Raw genomic sequence first — 16,785 nt, forward strand, 5'->3', positions numbered from 1 at the left:
CCTGTCTGCCTCCTCTCCACCAATCTGGTCCTTTATCCATCTTCTATCCACCTCCCCCTCTTTCCCTATTTATTTCAGAACCCCCTTCACCTCTCCCATTTCTGAAGAAAGGTCTAGGTCCGAAATGTCAGCCTTCATGATCCTCTGATGCTGCTTGGTCTGCTGTGTTCATCCAGCTCTACACTTTGTTATCTCATTGTCTCTGCCTGTTACGTTTCTTTCCTCTATAGCACTATCAAAATGTTTTTCTGTCTGGTCCTACTCACTATATTGGTTTCTCATGTCTGTCATTTGTAGCTTTTCACCTTAGGAGCTGAATAGTCTCTGATCACCTCTGGAGTAGTTGAAGTTCTCCTCTTAAAATTGATCTGTATTGCTTCTGGACTTCTGTCTCATTCACCACCTGAATGACTTTCACACGGGTCAGCTGTTGTTTGGACTGTAATAAACCTGACAAAGAATCAATAGCAATTCTTACAACTATTCTGTCTCTTATGAATTCTGACTTGAAGTCACCATAGTGACAAAATTCGTATTAATCACTAATCTCAAAAGATGTTCAATGAAATCACTTTTGGATTCTTCTGGATGTTGAAATTTTTAATTAAATCTTGTTTTTTTTTCAAAAATGTATTTACTTTGAGATTAAGGTAATTGTTAAAAGGTTTCAGTATTTCAACTTTTTTTGTCACTTCTCTTACACTCTGAGTAAGCTGTAATGTCATCAGACAGATCCCAAGTGTGTACAAATGTTACTTGTCCAGATTCTGATTTCACTCTTATTTTGCTAGCTATTGTCTATCTTAAATACTGTTTTATCCAAGATGTCCAATTGGATGTTCAATTTTTCATCAATTCTGAAATTATGTCTTCATAGCAAATTATTTCTGATGCCATGTCCTCCAAATACTATGATATACTTTGCTTATTAAAAATACTTTTATTGATCCGAATAAATGCCAGACCAGGCTTGGGGGACCATATGGCCTACTCCTGTTCCTATTTCTTATGGTATTACAATTCACATTCATAGTAGTTCTCCTGCCCTTTGCTGGAACTTTGCTGGAGTATTTTCTAGCTAAATTGGAGTCATCACACCTTCACACAGCTAAACTGGATGAGCATACCTTTTACAACCAGTATGACGGATTCATGTTCTTGTTCATGGGTAAAATGTAGAATTCTCAAATTTTTGTTGTAGCTTCACTGTCAACATCCTACCGTTGGTGGCTTTAATATATAATTGATGCTTCAATCAGTTTGTTTGAACCATTCTTGCTCATTGCAGTTGAAATAAATGATTCCCACCTTCATCATTGCTCACATGAATGATCACCTGCCTTGTTTCACAGCTTGAATAAAGTGTCTCAAACTTTGTGTTACCTGTTGACAAGGTCTGCTGAGGATTTTAATCTGTCCAACATTGCCGTTTTAAAACTACAGGCTTTGAGATGGTTCTTTGCCTGCAATCTCAGATTAACATATCTTTTGCAGTCCTTTATTTCTATTTCTGGATTCATGCCCCACAGTGCCCAGCAGCAATAGTTGTGATACTCAATCTGAGTTGTAAGTAATATTTCAACTCCTTGCTTCTCCAGTCTGAATTACTGCACCATCCTAAAGTTTCCCCAGTCCATCAGTATCTTAAGCTTTATTCATGGAACATCACTGCTGAACTCTGATTGGACTACCCCCACTGACTTTCTGGCTCATTAGTCTAGGCTTTATCTGCTTCGGAACTACATCTCAATTTCTCCAGGGAGGTGCTCACTCTCCTGTTGAAGCAGATCTCTTGTCAGGCCTGAAATGCTTTTACGCTAGTATTTTCTTCCTAGCTGTGGGTTTCTTCTGTAGGATTCATAAATCTTCAGCTCTTCCCCTCTGCTGTCTGCGCTTTATGGGCAGGTGTCTCTAAATCACAGCTTACCATGTGCTGTATGAGGAGTAAAGTCAATTCTGCACCACTGTCTGCCATGCTGCCTGGGTGTAACAGCTCATGGTGACATTTGCCTGAGATGCTGCTCATGATGAACATTGCTTCCATGATCATTTTTAACTGTAGGAAATGACAGGGCTTGCTTGGTATGGTATGGTAGAGGAAAACCACCTCTGGGCTAACTGAAATTCTCTTATAACTTATTGTTAGCAAGCAGCCATGAGAATTTTGAGGAGGATCATATCCTAAAGTGTTCTCCTCACAAGCTCATTACAACATAGTGGGAGGTGCTTATGGCACTCATCATTATTAACACTTTCAGACCCAAGTACAAGAGAGGGTGATGCTGCTTGCTCCTTCATGACACCATCTCTATGGCCATCCAGCATTAACAGACAGTCATATATTGTATCTGTATTATTGATCCTGCTCCCACAGCATAGCATGAGAATTGGAGACTTTGTGGTGACTTTCAAATTAAATAAATTGACACCTTCCTCCATAATTTTCAGTTTGAGCACATTGACTTGTATTCACAGCTCACGCCTGGTGAGTTCTGACTTGCCAGGTGGATTTTTCTTTTCCTTCTACACGAAGCATATCTATTCAAGCATTGCTACTGTTAGTGCTGGGGCAAGGGACCAATTGAGCGAAAAAAGCATCGTAACAATTAGCAGAAAGGCTAATGAAAACCAAACTGGCAATGGAGAGAAGGAAGGTGGATTAAATTAAGAAAATCAGTGCAGAAGTGGTCTTAAAGCCGTTAATTGTTTCTTTTTCAATGAATGCTTTAAATGAGTTTCTACCAGCAGCTGGCTGTTTGACACCCCTGAATAGCCATTAAATATAAACAAGCTTCAGAAATAGAACAACAATGGTGTAATGGCTAGACACACACCTGGAAAACATTGTCATCATGTTATAAAATTCAGTCCTGTTTCTAACTGGGCCTATGCTCAGCCAAACATAGTCCAACTGGAGATAACAAAGTGTGGAGCTGGATGAGGCCAAGCAGCATCTTAGGAGCACAAAAGCAGATGTTTCAGGCCTAGAATGAAGGGTCCGGGCCTGAAACATAAGCTTTTGTGCTCCTAAGATGCTGCTTGGCCTGCTGTGTTCGTCCAGCTCCACACTTTGTTATCTCGGGTTCTCCAGCATCTGCAGTTCCCATAATCTCTGATACAATAGTCAAACTGGAAGTGCATGTCACGTGTGAAAGAGGACCAGCATTGGCAGATCTCAACAACAACAACAACAAAAACAGAAGTTGCTGGCAAAGCTCAGCAGGTCTGGCAGAATCTGCGAAGCCCACCCACCTCTTGGCCCACTCTTCCACATCACTCCAAGCCTTCCCCCGCTCCTTAGGCTTTTGGCCCATGCCGTCAGCCCTCCTCACACCTTGGTCCTTTCTCTCAGCTCCTCTGCCACTCTCCCTGTTCTTAATCTGCTCTTTCTTCAGCTTCCCTCCCAATAACCCACCTCTGCTGCAACCACACTCTGGGCCCCCACCCCACCTAGCATTGTACTAACTCTCCCAGCACTCTCTCCACTTTCCTTCTGTTCTCCGCACCTCTACCCCTCTTTCTCAGTTCTTCACTCCCTATCTCAGGCACTTAAACCCTCTCACCCTGGCTGAGAGGACATTTTTGTCAGCTATTTCCAACCCCAACCCCCAACTTCTTGCCCCCTTGGCAAGCTGTGCCACTTCAGTGTTGCTAGGCCTTAGACCCTTAGACCCATCTCCATTCCAGCCCTCTGCCTACCCTGTTGGAAAGTAAAGGTGAGTGAGTGAGGGAGGAGGTGTAAAAATGGGTGGGTGAGTGATTTCATGAGATGTAAAAGTGAATGAGTAAGTGAAGGTGAGGAGAGTGAGGATGAATGAGTGAGACTAAGTCAGGAAGTGAGTGTGGGTGAGTGACTGAGCGAATGAAGGTGAGAGTGAGGCTGTGGGTGAGTGCTAGGGCAAGTTAGGTTGGTGCCCAGGAACAGTTGGCTCATTCGAGAAATGTCCTCCTCAGGATCATCTTTGTGCTGTCTGTCATCCACAGCTAAGTCCTCCAATTAGCTCTGTAGTCTCCTGACCGTCCTTCTAATTTTCTTCCTAATCTTCTTTGACAGCAACCTTTTCCTGATTCTCTCTAAATTCCATCTCATAGCAACACAGACTGTGTGAAATCGACGACCTGTGTAGACTTCTGGTCAGCTGCTCTCTTCAAGGAGTCTGTACCAAAGTGGAGATTGGGAGACAGACTGACTGAGTTGGTAGGGAAGGCTACAGGACAAACAAGATTAATCAGTTTGGAAGAAAGGGCACTGAATGCGAAAATGTTAACTCCTTTTTCTGTCCATAGATGGTGCCAGCCCTGCTGAGTTTCAATTTTTGTTTGTTGACAGCATAGGTATTGTCAATCATAAAATCCCTACAGTGTGGAAACAGGCCATATGGCCCATTGAGGCCACACCAACCCCTCTGTAGAGCATCCCACCCTGACCCACTGTAGACTTTATGGGCAATTCAGTGAGCCCCATCCACCAAACCTGAACGGCTTTGGAGTCTGGGAGGAAACCAGAGCACCCTGAGGAAAGCCACACAGACAAGGGGAGAATGTGCAAACTCCACACAGACAGTTGGCCAAGGCTAGAATTGAACCAGGGTCTTTGGTATTGTGAAGCAGCAGTGCTAACCCCTGAGGCGCCATGCCATCCCATTGCATTCACTCCATCCATTCTGCTGATGTAACACAGTTTTTGGGGAGCGAATTAGGCAAACATAGACAAGGTCCCGTTAGGGATAGACTCTCTGACTCCTGATGGCTATAATTGTGCCAAACCCGTTAATGTTAATTTTGTTTATGGCTTCAAGTGCCTTCTGCCCAGGAGATGTATTATAAATTGCTGTACAGGTTGGTTGAAAAAAAATAGAAAGGAAGATTGGTCTCAGTGAGATACTCCAAGAACTAGCCAATGGTTGTTGCTACCCAGAGCCCGATATGACAGGCATCTTGCACCAAGTGACATGACTTTTTGTGGTCCAAATAGTTGTTAACTCAGCCGCATCGCTCCCAATTATTTCCTGCGTCTTTGTGTATGGGTCAGCAAGTGAAACTCTCCATGGATCAAAATGCTTGCACCTCAAATGTATTTTCATTTTAATTGTGATTATTTCTCTATCCCATGTACTGGGAATATTGCATGCTAAATATGTGTCCCATTCCCTTTAGATATAGGTTTGGCAACCGCCCAGTGCTAGCAACATTCACAGACTCAGATTTTAATGTCTCTCCTCTCTTACTTCCTACTTACATAGCCTGAAATACTGTGACTTGGCATTTATTCTCATTATATGCCCAAAATGTCACACTTATAATCCAAAAGGTGTCTCCATTCAATGCATCAGAATCCCAAGTGTGAACCAGGTCAATCTAGTCACTTCTTTTGGGAAAAAAAAGTCAACATGGAACGCCTGTACGATTATCCATAGTGAACATTGTTTCATGTAGCACTGAACCTGCGCATTTTGGTACCATGCAATGTCTTCCTCACAAATAGATAAATGGGGGGTGTGAATGTTACAGTCAGCACTATTGTACTATCTATTTCCACACTATTAGGGCAGCATGGTGGGTCAGAGGGTGGCACAGTGGTTAGCACTGCTGCCTCAGAGTGCCAGGGTCATGGTTTCGATTCCAGCCTTGGGCAACTGTCTGTGTGGAGTTTACATATTTTCCCCATGTCAGCGTGGGCTTCCTCTCAGACTCTGAAACATAGTGATTATAATGAGGTCAGCCAGGTCTGCGTCTGTCAGCCAGACCTCAGAATATGAGTTAAAAACTGAAAGAACTGCAGATGCTGTAAACCAGGAACAGGCCTGGCAGGAAAAAAATCAGAGCTAACACTTCAAATCTGGTTCTGAGGAAGCATCACTGGACCTGAGCCAGCAACTTCTGTTCTGCCTCAGAATATGAGATCCCTGACTGGGGCTGCTGATCTGGTCCAGTCAAGGAGCGCTGGCTGACAGTTAAAAAGTGGAGTGTCAGGTAATATAGATCGAAGGATTTTCTGCCGAGGGAATATGAGCAGCTCAGGGCTAAATAAAAAAAGCAGAATTAAAAAGGTAATAAACAAATTTTCACAGGGTCAACAAGATTAAAGAGATAAATGGCCATTGTCGATCACCACAAAAACTGGTGTTTAATAGAAATTGAAGTGCATTTTGAAGCTTTTACAATCCCACTTATAGTGAGTGAAATCATCAGGTTTACCTCCCAATTGTCAAAATAGTAGTTTCCAGTGATAAGATGATCAGTTCCTGCAAGGATGAAGAGGTCTACACCCAGAATACATGGATATGGATATGCCAGAGGAAGTGATGGAGGCAGGTACAACAGTAATATTTAGAAGGCATCTGGATGGGTATATGTATAAGAAGGGTTTAAAGGGTTATGGGCCAAATTATAGCAAATGGCATTAGATCAGTTTAGGATATCTGTTCAGCAAGGATGAGATGGACTGAAGGATTGGTTTCTTGATGATTTTGTGACTGTCTGAGATGTCATGTCCTATTAATAGTTACCTAGTTTGCTTTTCAGGTACTCAATGCACTGGCTGATTTGGTCCTTGATTTTATTACAAATGTTTGGACAGTAGAGCACTTCTCTTGCCTTCCTCTGACTAGTCTCAATTTTTGCATGGATGGGTCGGTCTTAGCATTATTAACATCTTTCCTCAAAGTGCCTTAGGGATAATAACCCTATTTATTTTGTATAACATGCCATCTAGGACTATCATTTTACCCTTGTATGCCCAATACACTCATAAAAAGAGGCTTCATGATGCTTTCAGGATCTCCTGGCATCAATGCTTCTCAGAATTCTTGTAGAGTTCTATCTGTTGGATAATTTAATTGTATAGACCAAAGTGCTTGTCTGTTGAATATGATGTCTTTGCTCAGTTGGTAACTTCTAGTGGACGTCGAGCTTCTTGTTGGATCTGAATGTATTAATACTCTGTCCAGTATGCTCTACATCCTTCATATGGAGTACTGCTCCCAACAGCATGTAGCAATGTACATCTGTTTCCTTGGCTCACATGTCATGTCCAGATATCTCCATTATCAGAGTAACATTCTTTATAGATGTTGCAAAAGTGAATAGCTCCTTGAGGGAAATGCTTTGAATTGGCATGTGATCAGACTTGTTTGTTACTTTGTCTCTTCCAAGTAGGCATTCATGAGACGTTTCATAAGCAAAGACAGTGGCCATGTGTTGTTCCATCATGTTACCACTCTGGATTTAAATGCAACCAGGTTTCTTTGTTACAGTAAGGATGCTCCAAGTCCGGGTTTATTTGGTGTCACACTGCAGAGTGATGTCATCATTTATATCACGGTATTTCAGTAGTGATGCCATTTGTTGTTTGATTTTTGTGAATGCTGCTTCTTGTTCTGGGCCCCAATGTCACGGCAGCTCTTGGCAATGAGTTAGCGTAATGGTTCACAATCTGATAATAAATTAGTCGAAGAATCAAATAAATCACCATCCTATTTTATATTTATCATTTGCTGTATTGCTGCTGCAGATCTCACCTCTGTGGGATCCACATGAAAACATTTTGCATGTGCCTACTTCTTTAATACATCTTTAATTGCAATTTCTTTTCTTGTTTAGATTCAAGGTCATCTGGTAAACTGTATCTCACAGTTGCACCAGCCGTCCCTAAGAAGAGAGAATCTGACTATTGTTCAATGATGTTCAGTGATATTGTCATTGTTGAATCCCTCATTATCAACATCCTGGGATTTATCATTGATCAGAAAGTGAATTGGAATAGTCATATAATTCTGTGCCTGCAAAAGAAAGTGAGAGTATAGAGATTCCGCAGGAAGTCACTCACTTCTGATCTCCCCAAAACCAGGTCACTAAGTACAAGATACAGATCAGTACTGTGATAGAGTACTCTCCTCCTGCGCGGATGGATGCTGCCACAACTAAACTCAAGAAACTCACCATCCCCGACACACCAATGTTATTGACTAAACTCTGAAATGCCTGACAGGCCATTTGGTGTATTAACCGCTAGGAAGGGAAAAAAGAAATGAAAACAAGAAATGACATATGTTTGACTAAGACAGTGGAAACGACAATGACAAACACAGCCCTATTGATCCTGCAAAATCCTCCTTACTCCACCCAGAAGATAACAGATAAATATATCACCATTCCTTCAGTGTTGCTGGCTCAAAATCCTGGAACTCCCTTTCTAAAGGAATGGTGGGTGGATCTACACCAGACCGGCTGCAGTAATTCAGGAAGGCAGCTTCAACTAGCTCCTCATGGGTGGGGAATAAATTTCAGCCCAGCCACTGATGCCCACACCCTGCAATGAATCAAACTGACAAAAAGTGCAGATCGTTTGGATGCAGTGAGTACTTTGCTTGTTGTGAATGGCTGAATGGGTATGCTATTTGATATGACCCACCAGCCTGGCATCAAACTGGCACTGAAGTTCGTACACAACATTACTCATTTGTGTCATTTGCAAAATGACTTTTTAGCTTACAGGCATCATTCTGTTAGTGGTGAACACAGATCATGTTGCTATTGCTTTGTAGCAGTGTGTAACAGTTAGTATTACCTGCTGCTCAAATTTTTGCGATACATTGCCCATCCAGGGTAATTTGAGATAGATTTTACAGTATTCAGGAGGAGGAGTGACTACTTTAAGGCATTTTGTGTCTATGTATGAGATATAATGATCAATGATCTGATCATTTTAGGCATTATCCTGCAGGGTGACTTTGATTGGGTCATTCACCTTTACTGGCTCCAACCCCGCCTTGTGGACCTGTCTGTCTCCTCCCCACCTATATTCTCCTTTATCCATCTTCTATCCGCCTTCCCCTCTCTCCCTATTTATTTCAGAACCCCCCCTTCCCCTCCCCATTTCTGAAGAAGGGTCTAGGCCCGAAACATCAGCCTTCCTGCTGCTCTGATGCTGCTCAGCCTGCTGTGTTCATCCAGCTTTACACTTTTTTTTGTCTCAGATTCTCCAGCATTGGCAGTTCCTACTATCTCTCCTTGAAGTGTCAGTTAGTTTTTGGGCAACTTGGTATTTTTCTTTCTTTCATTGGGAAATCATAACCCCGACATTTCTTCCAGTTTCCGTCCCTCTTTTCAAAAAGCTGCTGACTTACTGGGGAGGGTTTCACAGCTGGTGGGAATTATTACCTTGTGAAACTGCCGTGTTGCCATGTCTAGTCTCAGACAGTGAATACTGGTGGTTATGCAACAATAGACGACATCACAACTGAATTCATCTCATCCATTGTTATTATGTCTTTTATTTAATATAATAGTACAAATATTCTGTCAGAAATTCTTTAGACTATCATAACAATGAGTGCTAGTACAGAGAACTGTAACAATGTTTACATGAAACATTCAGGTTCAATATTTGCAGGAACAGAGCAGAGGAACCCAAAAGTGCACAGAAATCCCAGAAAGGTGTCTGGTTGATTGTGGAAAAGTGAGCAAGTGACAGCTACTGTCCAGGTCCACTGCTGGCATCATGGGGTGGCGGGGGGTGGGGGGGGGGGATAGCGGTTCCCAGTAAACAAATCTATTTTGGCTGGAAACTCACAGCCCCCAGGCAGAAATTGGCACAGCATTGACCACCATGATATTGGCATGGGTCTGCTACTTCTCAACTTGCCAGTACGCCAAGTTAAGCCTAGAGTTATTTAGCACATTTCAAGACCTGAGGGCATCCCAAAGGGCTTTACAATAAATGGTATTCTTTTGAATTGCAATCACTGTCAAAATGTAGGAATTTCAACAGTGACAGCATCTTTCACTTGTTCATTTTTCCAGGCACCTTTCTGGGATTTCTGTGTACTTTTGGGGTCTTCTCCTCTGCTCCTGCAAATATTGAACCCAAACATTTCATGTAGTCATTATTACACTTCCCTGTACTAGCGCTCATTGTCTTGATAGCCTGAAGAATTTCTACAGAATATTTGTACTATTGTAGTAAATGAAAGATACAATAATAATGGATGAGGTGAATTCAGTCGTGATGTCTTCTTTTGTTACATAACCACCAGTATTCACTGTCTGAGACTGGACAATGAAACTAGGCAGTTTCAGAAGGTAATAACTTCCACTGTGTGTGAAGCCTTCCCCAGTAAGTCAGCATCTTTTTGATAAGAAGGAAGGAAATTGGTAGAAATATTGGGGTTATGATTGCACAATGAAATAGAGAAAAATATCAAGTTTTCCCATAAAGTAAACTGCATTTCAGGGGAGCTACTTCACACTGAGTTACCGACTTATCCATGCTCTGTCACAGGGTTAGTAATTTACTTATTATATTTCAAAAATGTTTTTTTTTCTGAATGTGCTGACTCCCACAATTGTGCAGCAGTACTCAATGACATTGCCAGATAGATTCATGAATGGAATGTTGCCCAATCCAGATAACTCATCATATTCAGTTACTGTAAGATCAGACATAACAGTGTTGAAAGCAGTGAGCATAGCAACAATAACATTGCTTAAACAAATCCTATGCCCCAAAATATTTGGTAATAGAATACTGTCTATTCAAGAGGTATTATAGACCACAAAAGACAGCTGGAAAATTCAATTTTATAAAACTCCGATTTATATTCCTATTTTGGAATAATTTGTTTTCTCATGCTTAAGATTCTCTAAAGGCCATGGTTATTTGTACGTCTGGCTTCTATTTAATTCAGTTTATACAACTACCAGAGAAAAACATGTAATTAAAGGAGTTTCTGTGCAATTGTAAACCTTTTAAATGCTTAATATGAGATGATGCCTAGAGCTGTGCTAACAGCTGTTTCTTATGACGTGCTTTGTGTGGGTAAGGCTGAAGAGAATTTGAACCGAGTGTTAAATTGCCTTTAATGGAGTTCTGGTACAGTCAGAACTCAGCATAATATTGCCAGATTTACTTACAGCTTTGCTTGATGAGGAGCTTTAACTAAGCCTACAACTTTTACCTGGCATGGAAACATTTCCACACTGGAAAACCTAATACCCCAGTAAATGCAAAACTATAAATCAATCAGGGCAGGAATTGGGACAAACAAGCTTGAGGGATTTTTTTAGGATTAGCTCAAAATTAACCTTAGTAACTTGCAATAAAACTACATTCAAATATGCACAATTGATAAGGTATACTAAAAATATTCAATGATGAGACTTTCCTATTCATAATTATGCTCTCATATGAAAAAACTACAATGTTTGTTGCACCCCTATAGTGCACTGATCCTCTAAACAGCATCTCATCCAGACCCAGGCCCCTGGCCTAACCCTCTAACCCTGAAATTACCCCAGTTAATCCGCCTAGCCTACATTTGCCTGGGCACTATGGGCAATTTAGTATGATCAATCCACCTAGCCTAAACATCTTTGGACAGTGGGGTAAAATCACACCCACACTGACACAAGGAGAAAATGCAAACTCCACACAGACAGTCACCTAGGACAGGAATCAAACTTGGCCGCTGGCACGTGAGTTAACAGTGCTAACCACTGAGACACCATGCCACCCAGAATTGCATTCATTCTGTCGTTAGTTTAAAGTCATGTCCATGTCACAACAACATAAACTCAACCGCAGAAGTAGCAAGAAGATAACTTTCAAATCCAACCTACCTGAAGCAGGGTCAAATTGAGTTGCCTCTAAAGTGAACATGCTGTGGAGGTGCCATGTTGGACTTAGTTAGACAAGGTCAGAAGTCTCACGACACCAGGTTACAGTCCAACAAAAACAAAAGTAGAAGTTGCTGGTAAAGTTCAACAAGTCTGGCAGCATCTGTGAAGAGAAAACAGGTTAACATTTCGAGTCCGGCCATTCTTCCACAGAACAGTTCACCTGGCAAAGGAGCAGCACTCTAAAAGCTTGCAATTTTAAATAAACCTGTTGGACTATATACTGTGTCATGTGACTCCTGACTAATGTGATCCATATCAAGGTTCATACCATTGATGAGGACGTACTAAACAAACCTAAGATGTTGTTAAATCTTTAATCAGTTAGAATGTTTTGGTTGATTAATATGTGTATGTAAATCCCCGAATTCCTTTCAAGTCATGGTCCTGAGAGAACTAAAGTTTTACCAGTGCAAAGAAGAGATGACATGTTGGGTCAGACAATGCATGAGGCCTTGTTTAGAATCTGTTTTTGTTTTAGTTTGGGGTCAGACTTGTGCTATTTCTAAAGTAGGAATTTATAAAATGCCAAATTGTGTGTTTTTTGAACAAAATAAAATGTATCTGCAAATACAGATTCAACCCACAGGCTATTGAGCGCGCGCGCGTGTGTGTGTGTGTGTGTGTGTGTGTGTGTGTGTGTGTGTGCGCGCGTGTGTAGTGTGGTGGGGCCGCCTGTAGGCTGTTGTCACGGGTACTGAGCTTGGCAATCAGCCTCTGCCCCGCCACTCTGCATTGTTGCGTATCTCAAAGTCCGCCTTGGGAGGGCGTTCACCCGAAGATCTAAGGCCGAATGTCCTTGACAAGTTCTATACATGAGAGTGAACTAACGTTTGTACTTAACAACTTCACTTTTTACTGCTTTGAAATAATAGCCAAGATAAACAATGAGGTAATTTAATTAAATCCTAAATGCAGCGCTGCTGATGATCTGACACACCTTACATTTGTTTTCACATTCAATTTTAGATGCTATAGTTGATAAAAACTCTCTACACTCGAGGTGTTGCTGATTCAACACACAACAGTTCAGGAGAGGTGTGAATTAATTTAGTGCAATGTCTATTTTGATTAGAATCTTTCAGGTCCGAGTATTTATACAGACTAGGAATGTCCTCACATTGAAGGTCAGACTGCACCTATCTTCTCCTCTATCTATCTTCAGTCCGCCTCCCCCTCTCTCCCTATTTATTTCAGAACCCTCTCCCCCTTCCCCCTTTTCTGATGAGGGGTCTAGGCCTGAAACATCAGCCTTTGTGTTCCTGAGATGCTGCTCGGCCTGCTGTGTTCATCCAGCTCCACACTTTGTTATCTTGGATTCTCCAGCATCTGCAGTTCCCATTATCTCTGAAGGTCAGACTGTGTTGAATTAGTTAATTAAAGTAGAACTGCACTTGGAATGTTACAGTTGATTTAATTTGCACAAAACAGTGGAAAAGTCAGCCAGACATCCCATCGCGATCATGAGTCAGTATGTGTAAATGTTGTGCAAAGATATGCTTACAAAAAATCCAGAAAATGCTGTAACTCAGCACAACAATCGGTATCTGTGGACAGAACAGACCTTGATGCTTTATTTTGAGAGAGTAAGGACTGCAGATGTTGGAAAATAGAGTCAATAGATGTGAGGCTGGAAAGGCACAGCTTCCGAGGGGCAGGAAAGTCAATGTTTGGGCCAAAGCCCTTCGTCAGGACTTGGGAGAGGAAGGGGGGCCCAGAAGTAAATGGAGGGAGGTGGGGCTGGGGGAAGGGTAGGTGAGATGGTGATAGGTGGATGCAGATAGGGGATTATTGTGATTGGTCAGTAGGAAGGATAGAGCAGACAGATGAGCAGGAAGATGGACAGGTTAGGTCAGCTCAGGGAGGTGAGGAAGAGGGGGAGAGCTGGACCTAGGATAAGGCTGGGAGTGAAGAGATTTTGAAGCTGGTGAAGTCAAAATTGAGACCATTGGGCTGTTACCTCCCGAGGTAAAATATCAGGTACTGTTCCTCCAGTTTACATTTGGCCTCACTCTGACAGTGGAGGAGGCCAAGGATGGACATGTCTTTGGGGAATTGGGAGGGGGGATTAAAACAGATGATATTTGAAAGGTTGGATTGTTTGATGCGTGCAGAGCACAGATGCTCCACAACTGGGTCCCTGAGTCTGCGTTTGGTCTCACCGATATACAGAAGACCACGTTGGAAGCAACGGACGCAATAGATCAGGTTGGATGAAGTGCAGGTGAATCTCTGGTGACGTGTCCATCCTTGTCCTCCTCCACTGTCAAGTTGAGGCCGAATTTAAACTGAAGGAACAATACCTGATATTTCACCTTGGGGTCTTGCAGCTCAATATTGCCTTCACCAGCATCAAAGTCCTTCCACCCCCAACCTTATCCCATGTCTGACCCTCCGCCTCCTCCTCACCTCCCTGACCTAACCCGTCCATCTTCTTTCCCACCTATCCACCCCAACCTTCCCATTGACCTATCGCTATGACCTCCTCCATGCACGCACCTGTCACCATCCCACCTTCACTTCCCTCAACCCCAGTCCTGACGAAGGGTTTGGGCCTGAAATGTTGACTTTCCTGCTCCTCGGGTGATCTTGATGCTTCATTTGCAGGTCTTTTCATTCTTTAAAATATTCAGACTTCTAACTTGAGCAATATTTTGCTCTTAGATTAGATAGATTAAGTCTAGATAACTGCTAGAAGTTTAACACAACATAAACTGAAATTTTCAGTCGAAGTGTAAAGCTGAATAAAGATGAGAGGTGACTTGATAGAGGTGTACAAGATGATGAGAGGCATAAATAGAGTGGATAGTCAGAGACTTTATCCCACAGCAGAAATGACTATTACGAGATGGCATAATTTTAGGGTGATTGGAGGAAGGTATAGGGGAGATGTCAGAGGTAAGTTCTTCACACAAAAGGTGGTGGGTGTGTGGAATGCGATGCCAGCAGTGGCAGTGGAGTCAGATACTTTAGAGACTTTTAAGCAACTCTTAGGCAAACACATGGAGGATAGTAAAATGTAGGGTATGCAGGGTGGATTGATCTTAGTAGGATAATAGGTCAGCACAACATCATGGACTGAATTGTGCTGTACTGTTCTATGTTCTGTGTTCTATGAATAAAGCTAATGGGTGAAATATGCAGTTGAACAATAAAACAAGATTCGACTGCAGGGAAACAGCCCCATCGTGCCTCATTGTAAAGGCAGTGAGTGATCGAGTTATTCACAGTTGGAAATGAGGTGAAAGAAAGAATGACCACAATGGGCCCTAATGATCCTGGTTGAGAGGAGGGGCAAAGTCTGCTTAGGTTTCTGCTCGTGTATGGTACATTCACGTCGGCTTTGAGTAAGGAGAGGAGGAGTTTGCTTAATTGGAGATCTCCATGTGATTCAATACCTTTCCAAATCCATACTGTTTAAATCTTACACATGGGACTTGGCCATGGGCTCCTGAAGAGTTGCATCACTGTAGAACAAAATATAAATTGGGGAAAAAAATAGAAGTGCATAAGAAGAACACTGCAATTGTCATGGGTGATTTTAATCTGCATAGTGACTGGACAAATCAAATGGGCAAGAAAAACATGGAAGATGAATTTGTAGAGATCATTAGGGATTCTTTTCTTAGAGTAGAATGTAGCACAGACTACCTGGGATCAAACTAATTTGATTCAGCATTGTATAATGAGGTAGAATTAATCAGAGATATCTAGTTTTGGTTCCTCTGGGAAGTAGCAATCACAACATAGTAAAATTGCAAATTCATTTTGAGGGAGTGCGACTTGGGTCTCAAGCCAGTGTCTTCAACTTAAAAAAGAACCAATTACACAGGTATGAGAAAAGAGTTGACTAGAGCAGGCTGGGAAAACAGACTAAGCAGAAAGTCATGCGTGAGCAGTGGCAGACTATTAACCAGATAGTTTATAATGCTCAGCAAAAAATTTATTCCAATCATAAAGGACTCGTTGAGAAGGATGGGCTGCTCACGGCTAACATAGATGATCGAGAAGAGCGGCAAATCAAAAATTAAGGTGTATAAAATGGCAAAGATTAATGGAGGTCAGAGGATTGGGATGTTTCTTAGGAACCAGAAGGAAAAATGTTAATAAAGACAGAGAACATTGATTATGAAAGCAAATTGGCAATAAATATTAAAAAAAAATCAAAATACAGAAGCATGAGTTCCTACAGGTAGATGAAAAGAAAGAGATTAACCAGAGGAAATGTGAGACCCTTGGGAAGGTTCAGTTAGGAAATGGTAAATAACTTAAACCAGTACTTTGCATCAGTCTTCTTGAAAATGCCAAAGATATCAAATAAGCAAGGTGCTAATGGGAGGAAAAATCTTGCAGCAATCATTATCACATGGGACAAAGAATTTGTAAAACTAATGGGACTAGAGGCAGACCAGTCATAGAGTCATAGAGCTGTACAACATGGAAACAGACCCTTCTTTCCAACTTGTCCAAGTCAACCAGATATTCGAAGTTAATCTAGTCACATTTGCCAGCATTTGGCCCATATCCCTCTAAAGCCTTCCTATTCATGTATCCATCCAGATGCCATCTAATTGTAATAATGTTAGCCTGCACCACTTTCCTGGCAGCCCATTCAATGCATGCACAACTTCTGTGTGAAAAAGTTGCCCCTAGGTCCCTTTTAAATCTTTCCCCTCTCACCTTAAACCTATGTCCTTTAGTTTTGGACTTCCTTACTTTGGTTAAGATCTTGGCTATTCACTCTATCCATGCCCTTCATGATTTTATAAACTTCTATAAGGGCACCCCTGAGCCTCTGACGCTCTGGGGAAAATAGCCCCAGCCTATTCAGCCTTTCCATGTAGCTCAAACCCTCCAAACTTGGCAACACCCTTGTAAATCTTTTCTGAAGCCTTTCAAGTTTCACCACATCTTTCCTAGAGCAGGGAGACCAGAATTGAATGCAGAATTCTAAAAATGGCTTAACCAATGTCCTGTACAGCTGCAACATGACCTCACAACTGCTATACCCAAGGCACTGACCAATAAAGGCAAGCATACCGATTGCCATCTTCGCTATCCTGTCTACCTGCAACTCACTTTCATGGAACTCTGAACCTGCATCCCAAG

General features: G+C 42.0%; 1 protein-coding gene across 1 annotated transcript in view; it reads right to left on the minus strand.

Annotated features, from left to right (window-relative positions):
* The window catches only part of LOC125453645 (beta-galactoside alpha-2,6-sialyltransferase 2-like), an 88,831-nt gene extending 76,957 nt beyond the window's left edge, over positions 1 to 11,874 (minus strand). The window contains exon 1 of the mRNA XM_048533466.2: positions 11,620 to 11,874. The gene's annotated coding sequence lies outside the window, so the exon portion shown is untranslated. The remainder of the gene's footprint in view (positions 1 to 11,619) is intronic.
* Between the last annotated feature and the right edge of the window lie 4,911 nt (positions 11,875 to 16,785).

Source organism: Stegostoma tigrinum, chromosome 6 (genome assembly GCF_030684315.1).
Source record: "Stegostoma tigrinum isolate sSteTig4 chromosome 6, sSteTig4.hap1, whole genome shotgun sequence".
Classification (NCBI taxonomy): domain Eukaryota; kingdom Metazoa; phylum Chordata; class Chondrichthyes; order Orectolobiformes; family Stegostomatidae; genus Stegostoma; species Stegostoma tigrinum.